This window comes from Carcharodon carcharias, chromosome 12, assembly GCF_017639515.1.
Source record: "Carcharodon carcharias isolate sCarCar2 chromosome 12, sCarCar2.pri, whole genome shotgun sequence".
In the NCBI taxonomy this organism is placed as follows: Eukaryota; Metazoa; Chordata; class Chondrichthyes; order Lamniformes; family Lamnidae; genus Carcharodon; species Carcharodon carcharias.
This window is the reverse complement of record NC_054478.1, coordinates 10,567,429-10,585,577: the sequence shown is the minus strand read 5'-3', so window position 1 is coordinate 10,585,577 and position 18,149 is coordinate 10,567,429.

The window sequence follows — 18,149 nt, the reverse complement described above, 5'->3', positions numbered from 1 at the left end:
TTTCAGCGTCATTGTTTCCGCGTGTAATTCTTTCAGTGTGTAATTGTTTCAGCATGTAATTGTTTCAGCGTGTAGTACTTTAAGCATGCCATTGTTTCATCGTGTATTTGTTTCAGCGTGTAGCTGTTTCAGCATGTATTTCTTTCAGCGTGTATTTGTTTCAGCGGGTCATTGTTTCAGCGTTTAATTGTTTAAGTGTGTAATTGTTTCAGCATGTCATTGTTTCAGCATGTAGTTGTTTCAGCGTCTATTTGTTTCAGTGTGTATTTTTTTCAGTGCGTAATTGTTTCAGCATTTTTTTTTTCAGCGTGTATTAGTTTCAGCGTGTAATTGATTCAGCGTGTAATTGTTTCAGCGTGTATTTTTTCATCGTGTAGTTTTTTCAGCGTGTATTTGTTTCAGCGTGTATTTGTTTCATCGTGTCTTTGTTTCAGTGTGTAATTGTTTCAGCGTCTAATTGTTTCAGCGTGTATTTATTTCAGCGTGTATTTGTTTCAGCGTGTATTTGTTTCAGCATCTAATTGTTTCAGCGTGTATTTATTTCCGCGTGTATTTGTTTCAGCGTGTAGTTGTTTCAGCATGTATTTGTTTCAGCATGTATTTGTTTCAGCATGTATTAGTTTCAGTGTGTAATTGTTTCAGCGTCTAATTGTTTCAGCGTGTATTTGTTTCAGCGTGTATTTGTTTCAGCGTCTAATTGTTTCAGCGTGTATTTATTTCAGCGTGTATTTGTTTCAGCGTGTATTTGTTTCAGCGTGTATTTGTTTCAGCGTGTACTTGTTTCAGCGTATTTTTGTTTCAGCGTGTAATTGTTTCAGCATGTATTTGTTCCAGTGTGTATTTTTTTCAATGTGTATTTGTTTCAGCGTGTATTTGGTTCAGCGTGTCATTGTTTCATTGTGTATTTGTTTCAACGTCTAATTGTTTCAGCATGTATTTATTTAAGCTTGTTTTTGTTTCAGCATGTATTTTTTTCAACGTGTATTTATTTCAGCGTGTAATTGTTTCAGCGTGTATTTATTTCAGCGTGTAATTGTTTTAGCGTATAATTGTTTCAGCGTCATTGCTTCAGCGTGTATTTGTTTCCCTGTGTATTTGTTTCAGCGTTTCATTGTATCAGCATATAATTGTTTCAGCGTCATTGTTTCCGCTTGTAATTCTTTCAGTGTGTAATTGTTTCAGCATGTAATTGTTTCAGCGTGTAGTACTTTCAGCGTGCCATTGTTTCATCGTGTATTTGTTTCAGCGTGTAGTTGTTTCAGCATGTATTTCTTTCAGCGTGTATTTGTTTCAGCGGGTCATTGTTTCAGCGTTTAATTGTTTAAGTGTGTAATTGTTTCAGCATGTCATTGTTTCAGCATGTAGTTGTTTCAGCGTCTATTTGTTTCAGTGTGTATTTTTTTCAGTGCGTAATTGTTTCAGCGTTTTTTTTTTCAGCATGTAATTGTTTCAGTATGTAATTGATTCAGCGTGTAATTTTTTCAGCTGGTAATTGTTTCAGTGTGTAATTGTTTCAGCGTGTATTTGTTTCAGCGTGTCATTTTTTCAGTGTCTATTTGTTTCAGCATCTAATGGTTTCAGCGTGTACTTATTTCAGCGTGTAAATGTTTCAGCGTGTATTTGTTTCAGCGTGTAGTTGTTTCAGCGTGTATTTATTTCAGCGTGTAGTTGTTTCAGCGTGTATTTTTTTCAGCGTGTATTTGTTTCAGCGTGTATTTGCTTCAGCGTGTAGTTGTTTCAGCGTGTATTTGTTTCAGCGTGTATTTGTTTCAGCGTGTATTACTTTCAGCGTGTAATTGATTCAGCGTGTAATTGTTTCAGCGTGTATTTTTTTCATCGTGTAGTTTTTTCAGCGTGTATTTGTTTCAGCGTGTATTTGTTTCATCGTGTCTTTGTTTCAGTGTGTAATTGTTTCAGCGTCTAATTGTTTCAGCGTGTATTTACTTCAGCGTGTATTTGTTTCAGCGTGTATTTGTTTCTGCGTCTAATTGGTTCAGCGTGTATTTATTTCAGCGTGTATTTGTTTCAGCGTGTAGTTGTTTCAGCGTGTATTTGTTTCAGCGTGTATTTGTTTCAGCGTGTATTTGTTTCATCGTGTCTTTGTTTCAGTGTGTATTTGTTTCAGCGTCTAATTGTTTCAGCGTGTATTTGTTTCAGCATGTATTTGTGTCAGCATCTAATTGATTCAGCGTGTATTTATTTCAGCGTGTATTTGTTTCAGCGTGTAGTTGTTTCAGTGTTTTTTTTGTTTCAGCGTGTAATTGTTTCAGCATGTATTTGTTTCAGTGTGTATTTGTTTCAGCGTGTCCTTGTTTCAGTGTTTTTTTTGTTTCAGCGTGTAATTGTTTCAGCATGTATTTGTTTCAGTGTGTATTTGTTTCAGTGTGTATTTGTTTCAGTGTGTATTTGTTTCAGCGTGTAATTGTTTCAGTGTGTATTTGTTTCAGCGTCTAATTGTTTCAGCATGTATTTATTTCAGCGTATTTTTGTTTCAGCGTGTATTTATTTCAGCGTGTATTTGTTTCAGCGTGTATTTGTTTCAGCGTGTATTTGTTTCAGCATCTAATTGTTTCAGCGTGTATTTATTTCAGCGTGTAATTGTTTTAGCGTATAATTGTTTCAGCGTCATTGCTTCAGCGTGTAATTGTTTCCCTGTGTATTTGTTTCAGCGTTTCATTGTATCAGCATATAATTGTTTCAGCGTCATTGTTTCCGCGTGTAATTCTTTCAGTGTGTAATTGTTTCAGCATGTAATTGTTTCAGCGTGTAGTACTTTCAGCGTGCCATTGTTTCATCGTGTATTTGTTTCAGCGTGTAGTTGTTTCAGCATGTATTTCTTTCAGCGTGTATTTGTTTCAGCGGGTCATTGTTTCAGCGTTTAATTGTTTAAGTGTGTAATTGTTTCAGCATGTCATTGTTTCAGCATGTAGTTGTTTCAGCGTCTATTTGTTTCAGTGTGTATTTTTTTCAGTGCGTAATTGTTTCAGCATTTTTTTTTTCAGCGTGTAATTGTTTCAGTGTGTAATTGATTCAGCGTGTAATTTTTTCACCTGGTAATTGTTTCAGTGTGTAATTGTTTCAGCGTGTATTTGTTTCAGCGTGTCATTTTTTCAGTGTGTATTTGTTTCAGCATCTAATGGTTTCAGCGTGTATTTATTTCAGCGTGTAATTGTTTCAGCGTGTATTTGTTTCAGCGTGTAGTTGTTTCAGCGTGTATTTATTTCAGCGTGTAGTTGTTTCAGCGTGTATTTGTTTCAGCGTGTAGTTGTTTCAGCGTGTATTTATTTCAGCGTGTAGTTGTTTCAGCGTGTATTTGTTTCAGCGTGTATTTGTTTCAGCGTGTATTTGTTTCATCGTGTCTTTGTTTCAGTGTGTATTTGTTTCAGCGTCTAATTGTTTCAGCGTGTATTTGTTTCAGCATGTATTTGTGTCAGCATCTAATTAATTCAGCGTGTATTTATTTCAGCGTGTATTTGTTTCAGCATGTATTTGTTTCAGCGTGTCCTTGTTTCCGTGTTTTTTTGTTTCAGCGTGTAATTGTTTCAGCATGTATTTGTTTCAGTGTGTATTTGTTTCAGTGTGTATTTGTTTCAGTGTGTATTTGTTTCAGCGTGTAATTGTTTCAGTGTGTATTTGTTTCAACGTCTAATTGTTTCAGCATGTATTTATTTCAGCGTATTTTTGTTTCAGCGTGTATTTATTTCAGCGTGTATTTGTTTCAGCGTGTATTTGTTTCAGCGTGTATTTGTTTCAGCATCTAATTGTTTCAGCGTGTATTTATTTCAGCGTGTAATTGTTTTAGCGTATAATTGTTTCAGCGTCATTGCTTCAGCGTGTAATTGTTTCCCTGTGTATTTGTTTCCGCGTTTCATTGTATCAGCATATAATTGTTTCAGCGTCATTGTTTCCGCGTGTAATTCTTTCAGTGTGTAATTGTTTCAGCATGTAATTGTTTCAGCGTGTAGTACTTTCAGCATGCCATTGTTTCATCGTGTATTTGTTTCAGCGTGTAGCTGTTTCAGCATGTATTTCTTTCAGCGTGTATTTGTTTCAGCGGGTCATTGTTTCAGCGTTTAATTGTTTAAGTGTGTAATTGTTTCAGCATGTCATTGTTTCAGCATGTAGTTGTTTCAGCGTCTATTTGTTTCAGTGTGTATTTTTTTCAGTGCGTAATTGTTTCAGCATTTTTTTTTTCAGCGTGTAATTGTTTCAGTGTGTAATTGATTCAGCGTGTATTTGTTTCAGCGTGTCATTTTTTCAGTGTGTATTTGTTTCAGCATCTAATGGTTTCAGCGTGTACTTATTTCAGCGTGTAAATGTTTCAGCGTGTATTTGTTTCAGCGTGTATTTGTTTCATCGTGTCTTTGTTTCAGTGTGTAATTGTTTCAGCGTCTAATTGTTTCAGCGTGTATTTACTTCAGCGTGTATTTGTTTCAGCGTGTATTTGTTTCAGCGTCTAATTGGTTCAGCGTGTATTTATTTCAGCGTGTATTTGTTTCAGCGTGTAGTTGTTTCTGCGTGTATTTGTTTCAGCGTGTATTTGTTTCAGCGTGTAATTGTTTCAGCATGTATTTATTTCAGCGTATTTTTGTTTCAGCGTGTATTTATTTCAGCGTGTATTTGTTTCAGCGTGTATTTGTTTCAGCGTGTATTTGTTTCAGCATCTAATTGTTTCAGCGTGTATTTATTTCAGCGTGTAATTGTTTTAGCGTATAATTGTTTCAGCGTCATTGCTTCAGCGTGTAATTGTTTCCCTGTGTATTTGTTTCAGCGTTTCATTGTATCAGCATATAATTGTTTCAGCGTCATTGTTTCCGCGTGTAATTCTTTCAGTGTGTAATTGTTTCAGCATGTAATTGTTTCAGCGTGTAGTACTTTCAGCATGCCATTGTTTCATCGTGTATTTGTTTCAGCGTGTAGCTGTTTCAGCATGTATTTCTTTCAGCGTGTATTTGTTTCAGCGGGTCATTGTTTCAGCGTTTAATTGTTTAAGTGTGTAATTGTTTCAGCATGTCATTGTTTCAGCATGTAGTTGTTTCAGCGTCTATTTGTTTCAGTGTGTATTTTTTTCAGTGCGTAATTGTTTCAGCATTTTTTTTTTCAGCGTGTAATTGTTTCAGTGTGTAATTGATTCAGCGTGTATTTGTTTCAGCGTGTCATTTTTTCAGTGTGTATTTGTTTCAGCATCTAATGGTTTCAGCGTGTACTTATTTCAGCGTGTAAATGTTTCAGCGTGTATTTGTTTCAGCGTGTATTTGTTTCATCGTGTCTTTGTTTCAGTGTGTAATTGTTTCAGCGTCTAATTGTTTCAGCGTGTATTTACTTCAGCGTGTATTTGTTTCAGCGTGTATTTGTTTCAGCGTCTAATTGGTTCAGCGTGTATTTATTTCAGCGTGTATTTGTTTCAGCGTGTAGTTGTTTCTGCGTGTATTTGTTTCAGCGTGTATTTGTTTCAGCGTGTATTTGTTTCATCGTGTCTTTGTTTCAGTGTTTTTTTGTTTCAGCGTGTAATTGTTTCAGCATGTATTTGTTTCAGTGTGTATTTGTTTCAGTGTGTATTTGTTTCAGCGTGTATTTATTTCAGCGTGTATTTGTTTCAGCGTGTATTTGTTTCAGCGTGTATTTGTTTCAGCATCTAATTGTATCAGCGTGTATTTATTTCAGCGTGTAATTGTTTTAGCGTATAATTGATTCAGCGTCATTGCTTCAGCGTGTATTTGTTTCCCTGTGTATTTGTTTCAGCGTTTCATTGTATCAGCATATAATTGTTTCAGCGTCATTGTTTCCGCGTGTAATTCTTTCAGTGTGTAATTGTTTCAGCATGTAATTGTTTCAGCGTGTAGTACTTTCAGCGTGCCATTGTTTCATCGTGTATTTGTTTCAGCGTGTATTTGTTTCATCGTGTCTTTGTTTCAGTGTGTATTTGTTTCAGCGTGTAGTTGTTTCAGCGTGTATTTATTTCAGCGTGTAGTTGTTTCAGCGTGTATTTTTTTCAGCGTGTATTTGTTTCAGCGTGTATTTGTTTCAGCGTGTATTTGTTTCAGCGTGTATTAGTTTCAGCGTGTAATTGATTCAGCGTGTAATTGTTTCAGCGTGTATTTTTTTCATCGTGTAGTTTTTTCAGCGTGTATTTGTTTCAGCGTGTATTTGTTTCATCGTGTCTTTGTTTCAGTGTGTAATTGTTTCAGCGTCTAATTGTTTCAGCGTGTATTTATTTCAGCGTGTATTTGTTTCAGCGTGTATTTGTTTCAGCATCTAATTGTTTCAGCGTGTATTTATTTTCGCGTGTATTTGTTTCAGCGTGTAGTTGTTTCAGCATGTATTTGTTTCAGCATGTATTTGTTTCAGCATGTATTAGTATCAGTGTGTAATTGTTTCAGCGTCTAATTGTTTCAGCGTGTATTTGTTTCAGCGTGTATTTGTTTCAGCGTCTAATTGTTTCAGCGTGTATTTATTTCAGCGTGTATTTGTTTCAGCGTGTATTTGTTTCAGCGTGTATTTGTTTCAGCGTTTACTTGTTTCAGCGTATTTTTGTTTCAGCGTGTAATTGTTTCAGCATGTATTTGTTACAGTGTGTATTTTTTTCAATGTGTATTTGTTTCAGCGTGTATTTGGTTCAGCGTGTCATTGTTTCATTGTGTATTTGTTTCAACGTCTAATTGTTTCAGCATGTATTTATTTCAGCTTGTTTTTGTTTCAGCATGTATTTTTTTCAATGTGTATTTATTTCAGCGTGTAATTGTTTCAGCGTGTATTTATTTCAGCGTGTAATTGTTTTAGCGTATAATTGTTTCAGCGTCATTGCTTCAGCGTGTATTTGTTTCCCTGTGTATTTGTTTCAGCGTTTCATTGTATCAGCATGTATTTGTTTCAGTGTGTATTTGTTTCAGTGTGTATTTGTTTCAGTGTGTATTTGTTTCAGCGTGTAATTGTTTCAGTGTGTATTTGTTTCAGCGTCTAATTGTTTCAGCATGTATTTATTTCAGCATATTTTTGTTTCAGCGTGTATTTATTTCAGCGTGTATTTGTTTCAGCGTGTATTTGTTTCAGCGTGTATTTGTTTCAGCATCTAATTGTATCAGCGTGTATTTATTTCAGCGTGTAATTGTTTTAGCGTATAATTGTTTCAGCGTCATTGCTTCAGCGTGTATTTGTTTCCCTGTGTATTTGTTTCAGCGTTTCATTGTATCAGCATATAATTGTTTCAGCGTCATTGTTTCCGCGTGTAATTCTTTCAGTGTGTAATTGTTTCAGCATGTAATTGTTTCAGCGTGTAGTACTTTCAGCGTGCCATTGTTTCATCGTGTATTTGTTTCAGCGTGTATTTGTTTCATCGTGTCTTTGTTTCAGTTTGTATTTATTGCAGCGTGTAGTTGTTTCAGCGTGTATTTATTTCAGCGTGTAGTTGTTTCAGCGTGTATTTTTTTCAGCGTGTATTTGTTTCAGCGTGTATTTGTTTCAGCGTGTAGTTGTTTCAGCGTGTATTTGTTTCAGCGTGTATTTGTTTCAGCGTGTATTAGTTTCAGCGTGTAATTGATTCAGCGTGTAATTGTTTCAGCGTGTATTTTTTCATCGTGTAGTTTTTTCAGCGTGTATTTGTTTCAGCGTGTATTTGTTTCATCGTGTCTTTGTTTCAGTGTGTAATTGTTTCAGCGTCTAATTGTTTCAGCGTGTATTTATTTCAGCGTGTATTTGTTTCAGCGTGTATTTGTTTCAGCATCTAATTGTTTCAGCGTGTATTTATTTCCGCGTGTATTTGTTTCAGCGTGTAGTTGTTTCAGCATGTATTTGTTTCAGCATGTATTTGTTTCAGCATGTATTAGTTTCAGTGTGTAATTGTTTCAGCGTCTAATTGTTTCAGCGTGTATTTGTTTCAGCGTGTATTTGTTTCAGCGTCTAATTGTTTCAGCGTGTATTTATTTCAGCGTGTATTTGTTTCAGCGTGTATTTGTTTCAGCGTGTATTTGTTTCAGCGTGTACTTGTTTCAGCGTATTTTTGTTTCAGCGTGTAATTGTTTCAGCATGTATTTGTTTCAGTGTGTATTTTTTTCAATGTGTATTTGTTTCAGCGTGTATTTGGTTCAGCGTGTCATTGTTTCATTGTGTATTTGTTTCAACGTCTAATTGTTTCAGCATGTATTTATTTCAGCTTGTTTTTGTTTCAGCATGTATTTTTTTCAACGTGTATTTATTTCAGCGTGTAATTGTTTCAGCGTGTATTTATTTCAGCGTGTAATTGTTTTAGCGTATAATTGTTTCAGCGTCATTGCTTCAGCGTGTATTTGTTTCCCTGTGTATTTGTTTCAGCGTTTCATTGTATCAGCATATAATTGTTTCAGCGTCATTGTTTCCGCGTGTAATTCTTTCAGTGTGTAATTGTTTCAGCATGTAATTGTTTCAGCGTGTAGTACTTTCAGCGTGCCATTGTTTCATCGTGTATTTGTTTCAGCGTGTAGTTGTTTCAGCATGTATTTCTTTCAGCGTGTATTTGTTTCAGCGGGTCATTGTTTCAGCGTTTAATTGTTTAAGTGTGTAATTGTTTCAGCATGTCATTGTTTCAGCATGTAGTTGTTTCAGCGTCTATTTGTTTCAGTGTGTATTTTTTTCAGTGCGTAATTGTTTCAGCATTTTTTTTTTCAGCATGTAATTGTTTCAGTGTGTAATTGATTCAGCGTGTAATTTTTTCAGCTGGTAATTGTTTCAGTGTGTAATTGTTTCAGCGTGTATTTGTTTCAGCGTGTCATTTTTTCAGTGTGTATTTGTTTCAGCATCTAATGGTTTCAGCGTGTACTTATTTCAGCGTGTAAATGTTTCAGCGTGTATTTGTTTCAGCGTGTAGTTGTTTCAGCGTGTATTTATTTCAGCGTGTAGTTGTTTCAGCGTGTATTTTTTTCAGCGTGTATTTGTTTCAGCGTGTATTTGTTTCAGCGTGTAGTTGTTTCAGCGTGTATTTGTTTCAGCGTGTATTTGTTTCAGCGTGTATTACTTTCAGCGTGTAATTGATTCAGCGTGTAATTGTTTCAGCGTGTATTTTTTTCATCGTGCAGTTTTTTCAGCGTGTATTTGTTTCAGCGTGTATTTGTTTCATCGTGTCTTTGTTTCAGTGTGTAATTGTTTCAGCGTCTAATTGTATCAGCGTCTAATTGTTTCAGCGTGTATTTACTTCAGCGTGTATTTGTTTCAGCGTGTATTTGTTTCAGCGTGTAGTTGTTTCAGCGTGTATTTGTTTCAGCGTGTATTTGTTTCAGCGTGTATTTGTTTCATCGTGTCTTTGTTTCAGTGTGTATTTGTTTCAGCGTCTAATTGTTTCAGCGTGTATTTGTTTCAGCATGTATTTGTGTCAGCATCTAATTGATTCAGCGTGTATTTATTTCAGCGTGTATTTGTTTCAGCATGTATTTGTTTCAGCGTGTCCTTGTTTCAGTGTTTTTTTGTTTCAGCGTGTAATTGTTTCAGCATGTATTTGTTTCAGTGTGTATTTGTTTCAGTGTGTATTTGTTTCAGTGTGTATTTGTTTCAGCGTGTAATTGTTTCAGTGTGTATTTGTTTCAGCGTCTAATTGTTTCAGCATGTATTTATTTCAGCGTATTTTTGTTTCAGCGTGTATTTATTTCAGCGTGTATTTGTTTCAGCGTGTATTTGTTTCAGCGTGTATTTGTTTCAGCATCTAATTGTTTCAGCGTGTATTTATTTCAGCGTGTAATTGTTTTAGCGTATAATTGTTTCAGCGTCATTGCTTCAGCGTGTAATTGTTTCCCTGTGTATTTGTTTCAGCGTTTCATTGTATCAGCATATAATTGTTTCAGCGTCATTGTTTCCGCGTGTAATTCTTTCAGTGTGTAATTGTTTCAGCATGTAATTGTTTCAGCGTGTAGTACTTTCAGCATGCCATTGTTTCATCGTGTATTTGCTTCAGCGTGTAGCTGTTTCAGCATGTATTTCTTTCAGCGTGTATTTGTTTCAGCGGGTCATTGTTTCAGCGTTTAATTGTTTAAGTGTGTAATTGTTTCAGCATGTCATTGTTTCAGCATGTAGTTGTTTCAGCGTCTATTTGTTTCAGTGTGTATTTTTTTCAGCATGTAATTGTTTCAGTGTGTAATTGATTCAGCGTGTAATTTTTTCAGCTGGTAATTGTTTCAGTGTGTAATTGTTTCAGCGTGTATTTGTTTCAGCGTGTCATTTTTTCAGTGTGTATTTGTTTCAGCATCTAATGGTTTCAGCGTGTACTTATTTCAGCGTGTAAATGTTTCATCGTGTATTTGTTTCAGCGTGTAGTTGTTTCAGCGTGTATTTATTTCAGCGTGTAGTTGTTTCAGCGTGTATTTTTTTCAGCGTGTATTTGTTTCAGCGTGTATTTGTTTCAGCGTGTAGTTGTTTCAGCGTGTATTTGTTTCAGCGTGTATTTGTTACAGCGTGTATTACTTTCAGCGTGTAATTGATTCAGCGTGTAATTGTTTCAGCGTGTATTTTTTCATCGTGTAGTTTTTTCAGCGTGTATTTGTTTCAGCGTGTATTTGTTTCATCGTGTCTTTGTTTCAGTGTGTAATTGTTTCAGCGTCTAATTGTTTCAGCGTGTATTTACTTCAGCGTGTATTTGTTTCAGCGTGTATTTGTTTCAGCGTCTAATTGGTTCAGCGTGTATTTATTTCAGCGTGTATTTGTTTCAGCGTGAAGTTGTTTCAGCGTGTATTTGTTTCAGCGTGTATTTGTTTCAGCGTGTATTTGTTTCATCGTGTCTTTGTTTCAGTGTTTTTTTGTTTCAGCGTGTAATTGTTTCAGCATGTATTTGTTTCAGTGTGTATTTGTTTCAGTGTGTATTTGTTTCAGTGTGTATTTGTTTCAGCGTGTAATTGTTTCAGTGTGTATTTGTTTCAGCGTCTAATTGTTTCAGCATGTATTTATTTCAGCGTATTTTTGTTTCAGCGTGTATTTATTTCAGCGTGTATTTGTTTCAGCGTGTATTTGTTTCAGCGTGTATTTGTTTCAGCATCTAATTGTATCAGCGTGTATTTATTTCAGCGTGTAATTGTTTTAGCGTATAATTGTTTCAGCGTCATTGCTTCAGCGTGTATTTGTTTCCCTGTGTATTTGTTTCAGCGTTTCATTGTATCAGCATATAATTGTTTCAGCGTCATTGTTTCCGCGTGTAATTCTTTCAGTGTGTAATTGTTTCAGCATGTAATTGTTTCAGCGTGTAGTACTTTCAGCGTGCCATTGTTTCATCGTGTATTTGTTTCAGCGTGTATTTGTTTCATCGTGTCTTTGTTTCAGTTTGTATTTATTGCAGCGTGTAGTTGTTTCAGCGTGTATTTATTTCAGCGTGTAGTTGTTTCAGCGTGTATTTTTTTCAGCGTGTATTTGTTTCAGCGTGTATTTGTTTCAGCGTGTAGTTGTTTCAGCGTGTATTTGTTTCAGCGTGTATTTGTTTCAGCGTGTATTAGTTTCAGCGTGTAATTGATTCAGCGTGTAATTGTTTCAGCGTGTATTTTTTCATCGTGTAGTTTTTTCAGCGTGTATTTGTTTCAGCGTGTATTTGTTTCATCGTGTCTTTGTTTCAGTGTGTAATTGTTTCAGCGTCTAATTGTTTCAGCGTGTATTTATTTCAGCGTGTATTTGTTTCAGCGTGTATTTGTTTCAGCATCTAATTGTTTCAGCGTGTATTTATTTCCGCGTGTATTTGTTTCAGCGTGTAGTTGTTTCAGCATGTATTTGTTTCAGCATGTATTTGTTTCAGCATGTATTAGTTTCAGTGTGTAATTGTTTCAGCGTCTAATTGTTTCAGCGTGTATTTGTTTCAGCGTGTATTTGTTTCAGCGTCTAATTGTTTCAGCGTGTATTTATTTCAGCGTGTATTTGTTTCAGCGTGTATTTGTTTCAGCGTGTATTTGTTTCAGCGTGTATTTGTTTCAGCGTTTACTTGTTTCAGCGTATTTTTGTTTCAGCGTGTAATTGTTTCAGCATGTATTTGTTACAGTGTGTATTTTTTTCAATGTGTATTTGTTTCAGCGTGTATTTGGTTCAGCGTGTCATTGTTTCATTGTGTATTTGTTTCAACGTCTAATTGTTTCAGCATGTATTTATTTCAGCTTGTTTTTGTTTCAGCATGTATTTTTTTCAACGTGTATTTATTTCAGCGTGTAATTGTTTCAGCGTGTATTTATTTCAGCGTGTAATTGTTTTAGCGTATAATTGTTTCAGCGTCATTGCTTCAGCGTGTATTTGTTTCCCTGTGTATTTGTTTCAGCGTTTCATTGTATCAGCATGTATTTGTTTCAGTGTGTATTTTTTTCAGTGTGTATTTGTTTCAGTGTGTATTTGTTTCAGCGTGTAATTGTTTCAGTGTGTATTTGTTTCAGCGTCTAATTGTTTCAGCATGTATTTATTTCAGCATATTTTTGTTTCAGCGTGTATTTATTTCAGCGTTTATTTGTTTCAGCGTGTATTTGTTTCAGCGTGTATTTGTTTCAGCATCTAATTGTATCAGCGTGTATTTATTTCAGCGTGTAATTGTTTTAGCGTATAATTGTTTCAGCGTCATTGCTTCAGCGTGTATTTGTTTCCCTGTGTATTTGTTTCAGCGTTTCATTGTATCAGCATATAATTGTTTCAGCGTCATTGTTTCCGCGTGTAATTCTTTCAGTGTGTAATTGTTTCAGCATGTAATTGTTTCAGCGTGTAGTACTTTCAGCGTGCCATTGTTTCATCGTGTATTTGTTTCAGCGTGTATTTGTTTCATCGTGTCTTTGTTTCAGTTTGTATTTATTGCAGCGTGTAGTTGTTTCAGCGTGTATTTATTTCAGCGTGTAGTTGTTTCAGCGTGTATTTTTTTCAGCGTGTATTTGTTTCAGCGTGTATTTGTTTCAGCGTGTAGTTGTTTCAGCGTGTATTTGTTTCAGCGTGTATTTGTTTCAGCGTGTATTAGTTTCAGCGTGTAATTGATTCAGCGTGTAATTGTTTCAGCGTGTATTTTTTCATCGTGTAGTTTTTTCAGCGTGTATTTGTTTCAGCGTGTATTTGTTTCATCGTGTCTTTGTTTCAGTGTGTAATTGTTTCAGCGTCTAATTGTTTCAGCGTGTATTTATTTCAGCGTGTATTTGTTTCAGCGTGTATTTGTTTCAGCATCTAATTGTTTCAGCGTGTATTTATTTCCGCGTGTATTTGTTTCAGCGTGTAGTTGTTTCAGCATGTATTTGTTTCAGCATGTATTTGTTTCAGCATGTATTAGTTTCAGTGTGTAATTGTTTCAGCGTCTAATTGTTTCAGCGTGTATTTGTTTCAGCGTGTATTTGTTTCAGCGTCTAATTGTTTCAGCGTGTATTTATTTCAGCGTGTATTTGTTTCAGCGTGTATTTGTTTCAGCGTGTATTTGTTTCAGCGTGTACTTGTTTCAGCGTATTTTTGTTTCAGCGTGTAATTGTTTCAGCATGTATTTGTTTCAGTGTGTATTTTTTTCAATGTGTATTTGTTTCAGCGTGTATTTGGTTCAGCGTGTCATTGTTTCATTGTGTATTTGTTTCAACGTCTAATTGTTTCAGCATGTATTTATTTCAGCTTGTTTTTGTTTCAGCATGTATTTTTTTCAACGTGTATTTATTTCAGCGTGTAATTGTTTCAGCGTGTATTTATTTCAGCGTGTAATTGTTTTAGCGTATAATTGTTTCAGCGTCATTGCTTCAGCGTGTATTTGTTTCCCTGTGTATTTGTTTCAGCGTTTCATTGTATCAGCATATAATTGTTTCAGCGTCATTGTTTCCGCGTGTAATTCTTTCAGTGTGTAATTGTTTCAGCATGTAATTGTTTCAGCGTGTAGTACTTTCAGCGTGCCATTGTTTCATCGTGTATTTGTTTCAGCGTGTAGTTGTTTCAGCATGTATTTCTTTCAGCGTGTATTTGTTTCAGCGGGTCATTGTTTCAGCGTTTAATTGTTTAAGTGTGTAATTGTTTCAGCATGTCATTGTTTCAGCATGTAGTTGTTTCAGCGTCTATTTGTTTCAGTGTGTATTTTTTTCAGTGCGTAATTGTTTCAGCATTTTTTTTTTCAGCATGTAATTGTTTCAGTGTGTAATTGATTCAGCGTGTAATTTTTTCAGCTGGTAATTGTTTCAGTGTGTAATTGTTTCAGCGTGTATTTGTTTCAGCGTGTCATTTTTTCAGTGTGTATTTGTTTCAGCATCTAATGGTTTCAGAGTGTACTTATTTCAGCGTGTAAATGTTTCAGCGTGTATTTGTTTCAGCGTGTAGTTGTTTCAGCGTGTATTTATTTCAGCGTGTAGTTGTTTCAGCGTGTATTTTTTTCAGCGTATATTTGTTTCAGCGTGTATTTGTTTCAGCGTGTAGTTGTTTCAGCGTGTATTTGTTTCAGCGTGTATTTGTTTCAGCGTGTATTACTTTCAGCGTGTAATTGATTCAGCGTGTAATTGTTTCAGCGTGTATTTTTTTCATCGTGTAGTTTTTTCAGCGTGTTTTTGTTTCAGCGTGTATTTGTTTCATCGTGTCTTTGTTTCAGTGTGTAATTGTTTCAGCGTCTAATTGTTTCAGCGTGTATTTATTTCAGCGTGTATTTGTTTCAGCGTGTATTTGTTTCAGCGTCTAATTGTTTCAGCGTGTATTTATTTCCGCGTGTATTTGTTTCAGCGTGTAGTTGTTTCAGCATGTATTTGTTTCAGCGTGTATTTGTTTCAGCATGTATTAGTTTCAGCGTGTAATTGATTCAGCATGTAATTGTTTCAACGTGTATTTGTTTCACCGTGTATTTGTTTCAGCGTGTATTTGTTTCATCGTGTCTTTGTTTCAGTGTGTAATTGTTTCAGCGTCTAATTGTTTCAGCGTGTATTTGTTTCAGCGTGTATTTGTTTCAGCATCTAATTGTTGCAGCGTGTATTTATTTCAGCGTGTATTTGTTTCATCGTGTATTTGTTTCAGCTTGTATTTGTTTCAGTGTGTATTTGTTTCAATGTGTATTTGTTTCAGCGTGTATTTGGTTCAGCGTGTCATTGTTTCATTGTGTATTTGTTTCAACGTCTAATTGTTTCAGCATGTATTTATTTCAGCTTGTTTTTGTTTCAGCATGTATTTTTTTCAGCGTGTATTTGTTTCAGCGTCTAATTGTTTCAGCGTGTATTTATTTCAGCGTGTTTTTGTTTCAGCGTGTAGTTGTTTCAGCGTGAATTTGTTTCGGCGTGTATTTGTTTCAGCATGTATTAGTTTCAGCGTGTAATTGATTCAGCGTGTAATTGTTTCAGCGTGTATTTGTTTCAGCGTGTATTTGTTTCAGCGTGTAGTTGTTTCATCGTGTCTTTGTTTCAGTGTGTAATTGTTTCAGCGTCTAATTGTTTCAGCGTGTATTTATTTCAGCGTGTATTTGTTTCAGCGTGTATTTGTTTCAGCGTCTAATTGTTTCAGCGTGTATTTATTTCAGCGTGTATTTGTTTCAGCGTGTATTTGTTTCAGCGTGTATTTGTTTCAGCGTGTACTTGTTTCAGCGTATTTTTGTTTCAGCGTGTAATTGTTTCAGCATGTATTTGTTTCAGTGTGTATTTGTTTCAGTTTGTATTTGTTTCAGCGTGTATTTGGTTCAGCGTGTCATTGTTTCATTGTGTATTTGTTTCAACGTCTAATTGTTTCAGCATGTATTTATTTCAGCTTGTTTTTGTTTCAGCATGTATTTTTTTCAACGTGTATTTATTTCACCGTGTTATCGTTTCAGCGTGTATTTGTTTCAGCGTATAGTTGTTTCAGCGTGTATTTGTTTCAGCATGTATTTGTTTCAGCATCTAATTGATTCAGCGTGTATTTATTTCAGCGTGTATTTGTTTCAGCATGTATTTGTTTCAGCGTGTCCTTGTTTCAGTGTTTTTTTGTTTCAGTGTGTAATTGTTTCAACATGTATTTTTTTCAGTGTGTATTTGTTTCAGTGTGTATTTGTTTCAGTGTGTATTTGTTTCAGCGTGTATTTTTTTCAGCGTGTATTTGTTTCAGTGTGTATTTGTTTCAGCTTGTAGTTGTTTCAGCGTGTATTTGTTTCAGCGTGTATTTGTTTCAGTTTGTAATTGTTTCAGCGTGTATTTGTTTCATCGTGTAGTTGTTTCAGCGTGTAATTGTTTCATCGTGTCTTTGTTTCACTGTGTGTTTGTTTCAGCGTCTAATTGTTTCAGCGTGTATTTGTTTCAGCGTGTATTTGTTTCATCGTGTCTTTGTTTCACTGTGTGTTTGTTTCAGCGTCTAATTGTTTCAGCGTGTATTTGTTTCAGCATGTATTTGTTTCAGCGTCTAATTGATTCAGCGTGTATTTATTTCAGCGTGTATTTGTTTCAGCATGTATTTGTTTCAGCGTGTCCTTGTTTCAGTGTTTTTTTGTTTCAGCGTGTAATTGTTTCAGCATGTATTTGTTTCAGTGTGTATTTGTTTCAGTGTGTATTTGTTTCAGCGTCTAATTGTTTCAGCATGTATTTATTTCAGCGTGTTTTTGTTTCAGCGTGTATTTATTTCAGCGTGTATTTGTTTCAGCGTGTATTTGTTTCAGCGTGTATTTGTTTCAGTGTGTATTTGTTTCAGCGTTTGGTTGTTTCAGCGTGTATTTGTTTCAGCGTGTATTTGTTTCAGCGTGAATTTGTTTCAGTGTGTATTTGTTTCAGCGTCTGATTGTTTCAGCGTGTATTTGTTTCAGCATGTATTTGTTTCAGCGTCTAATTGTTTCAGCGTGTATTTGTTTCAGCGTGTCCTTGTTTCAGCTTTTTTTTGTTTCAGTGTGTAATTGATTCAGCGTGTAATTTTTTCGGCTGGTAATTGTTTCAGTATGTAATTGTTTCAGCGTGTATCTGTTTCAGCGTGTCATTTTTTCAGTGTGTATTTGTTTCAGCGTTTATTTGTTTCAGCGTGTAGTTGTTTCAGTGTGTATTTGTTTCAGCGTGTATTTGTTTCAGCATGTATTAGTTTCAGCGTGTAATTGATACAGCGTGTAATTGTTTCAGCTTGTATTTGTTTCATCGTGTAGTTGTTTCAGCGTGTATTTGTTTCAGCGTGTATTTGTTTCATCGTGTCTTTGTTTCAGTGTGTTATTGTTTCAGCGTCTAATTGTGTCAGCGTGTATTTATTACAGCGTGTATTTGTTTCAGCGTGTATTTGTTTCAGCGTCTAATTGTTTCAGCGTGTATTTATTTAAGAGCGTATTTGTTTCAGCATGTATTTGTTTCAGTGTGTACTTGTTTCAGCGTGTTTTTGTTTCAGCGTGTAATTGTTTCAGCATGTATTTGTTTCAGTGTGTATTTGTTTCAGTGTGTATTCGTTTCAGCGTGTATTTGGTTCAGCGTGTCATTGTTTCAGTGTGTATTTGTTTCAACGTCTAATTGTTTCAGCATGTATTTATTTCAACTTGTTTTTGTTTCAGCATGTATTTTTTTCAACGTGTATTTATTTCAGCGTGTAATTGTTTCAGCGTGTATTTGTTTCAGCGTTTAGTTGTTTCAGCGTGTATTTGTTTCAGCTTGTATTTGTTTCAGCGTGTATTTATTTCAGCGTGTATTTGTTTCAGTGTGTATTTGTTTCAGCGGGTATTTGTTTCAGCGTGTATTTGTTTCAGCGTGTAATTGTTTCAGCGTGTATTTGTTTCATCGTGTAGTTGTTTCAGCGTGTATTTGTTACAGCGTGTATTTGTTTCATCGTGTCTTTGTTTCAGTGTGTATTTGTTTCAGCGTCTAATTGTTTCAGCGTGTATTTGTTTCAGCATGTATTTGTTTCAGCATCTAATTGATTCAGCGTGTATTTATTTCAGCGTGTATTTGTTTCAGCATGTATTTGTTTCAGCGTGTCCTTGTTTCAGTGTTTTTTTGTTTCAGCGTGTAATTGTTTCAGTGTGTATTTGTTTTAATGTGTATTTGTTTCAGTGTGTATTTGTTTCAGCGTGTAATTGTTTCAGTGTGTATTTGTTTCAGCGTCTAATTGTTTCAGCATGTATTTATTTCAGCGTATTTTTGTTTCAGCGTGTATTTATTTCAGCTTGTTTTTGTTTCAGCATGTATATTTTTCAGCGTGTATTTATTTCAGCGTGTAATTGTTTCAGCGTGTATTTATTTCAGCGTGTAATTGTTTTAGCGTATAATTGTTTCAGCGTCATTGCTTCAGCGTGTATTTGTTTCCCTGTGTATTTGTTT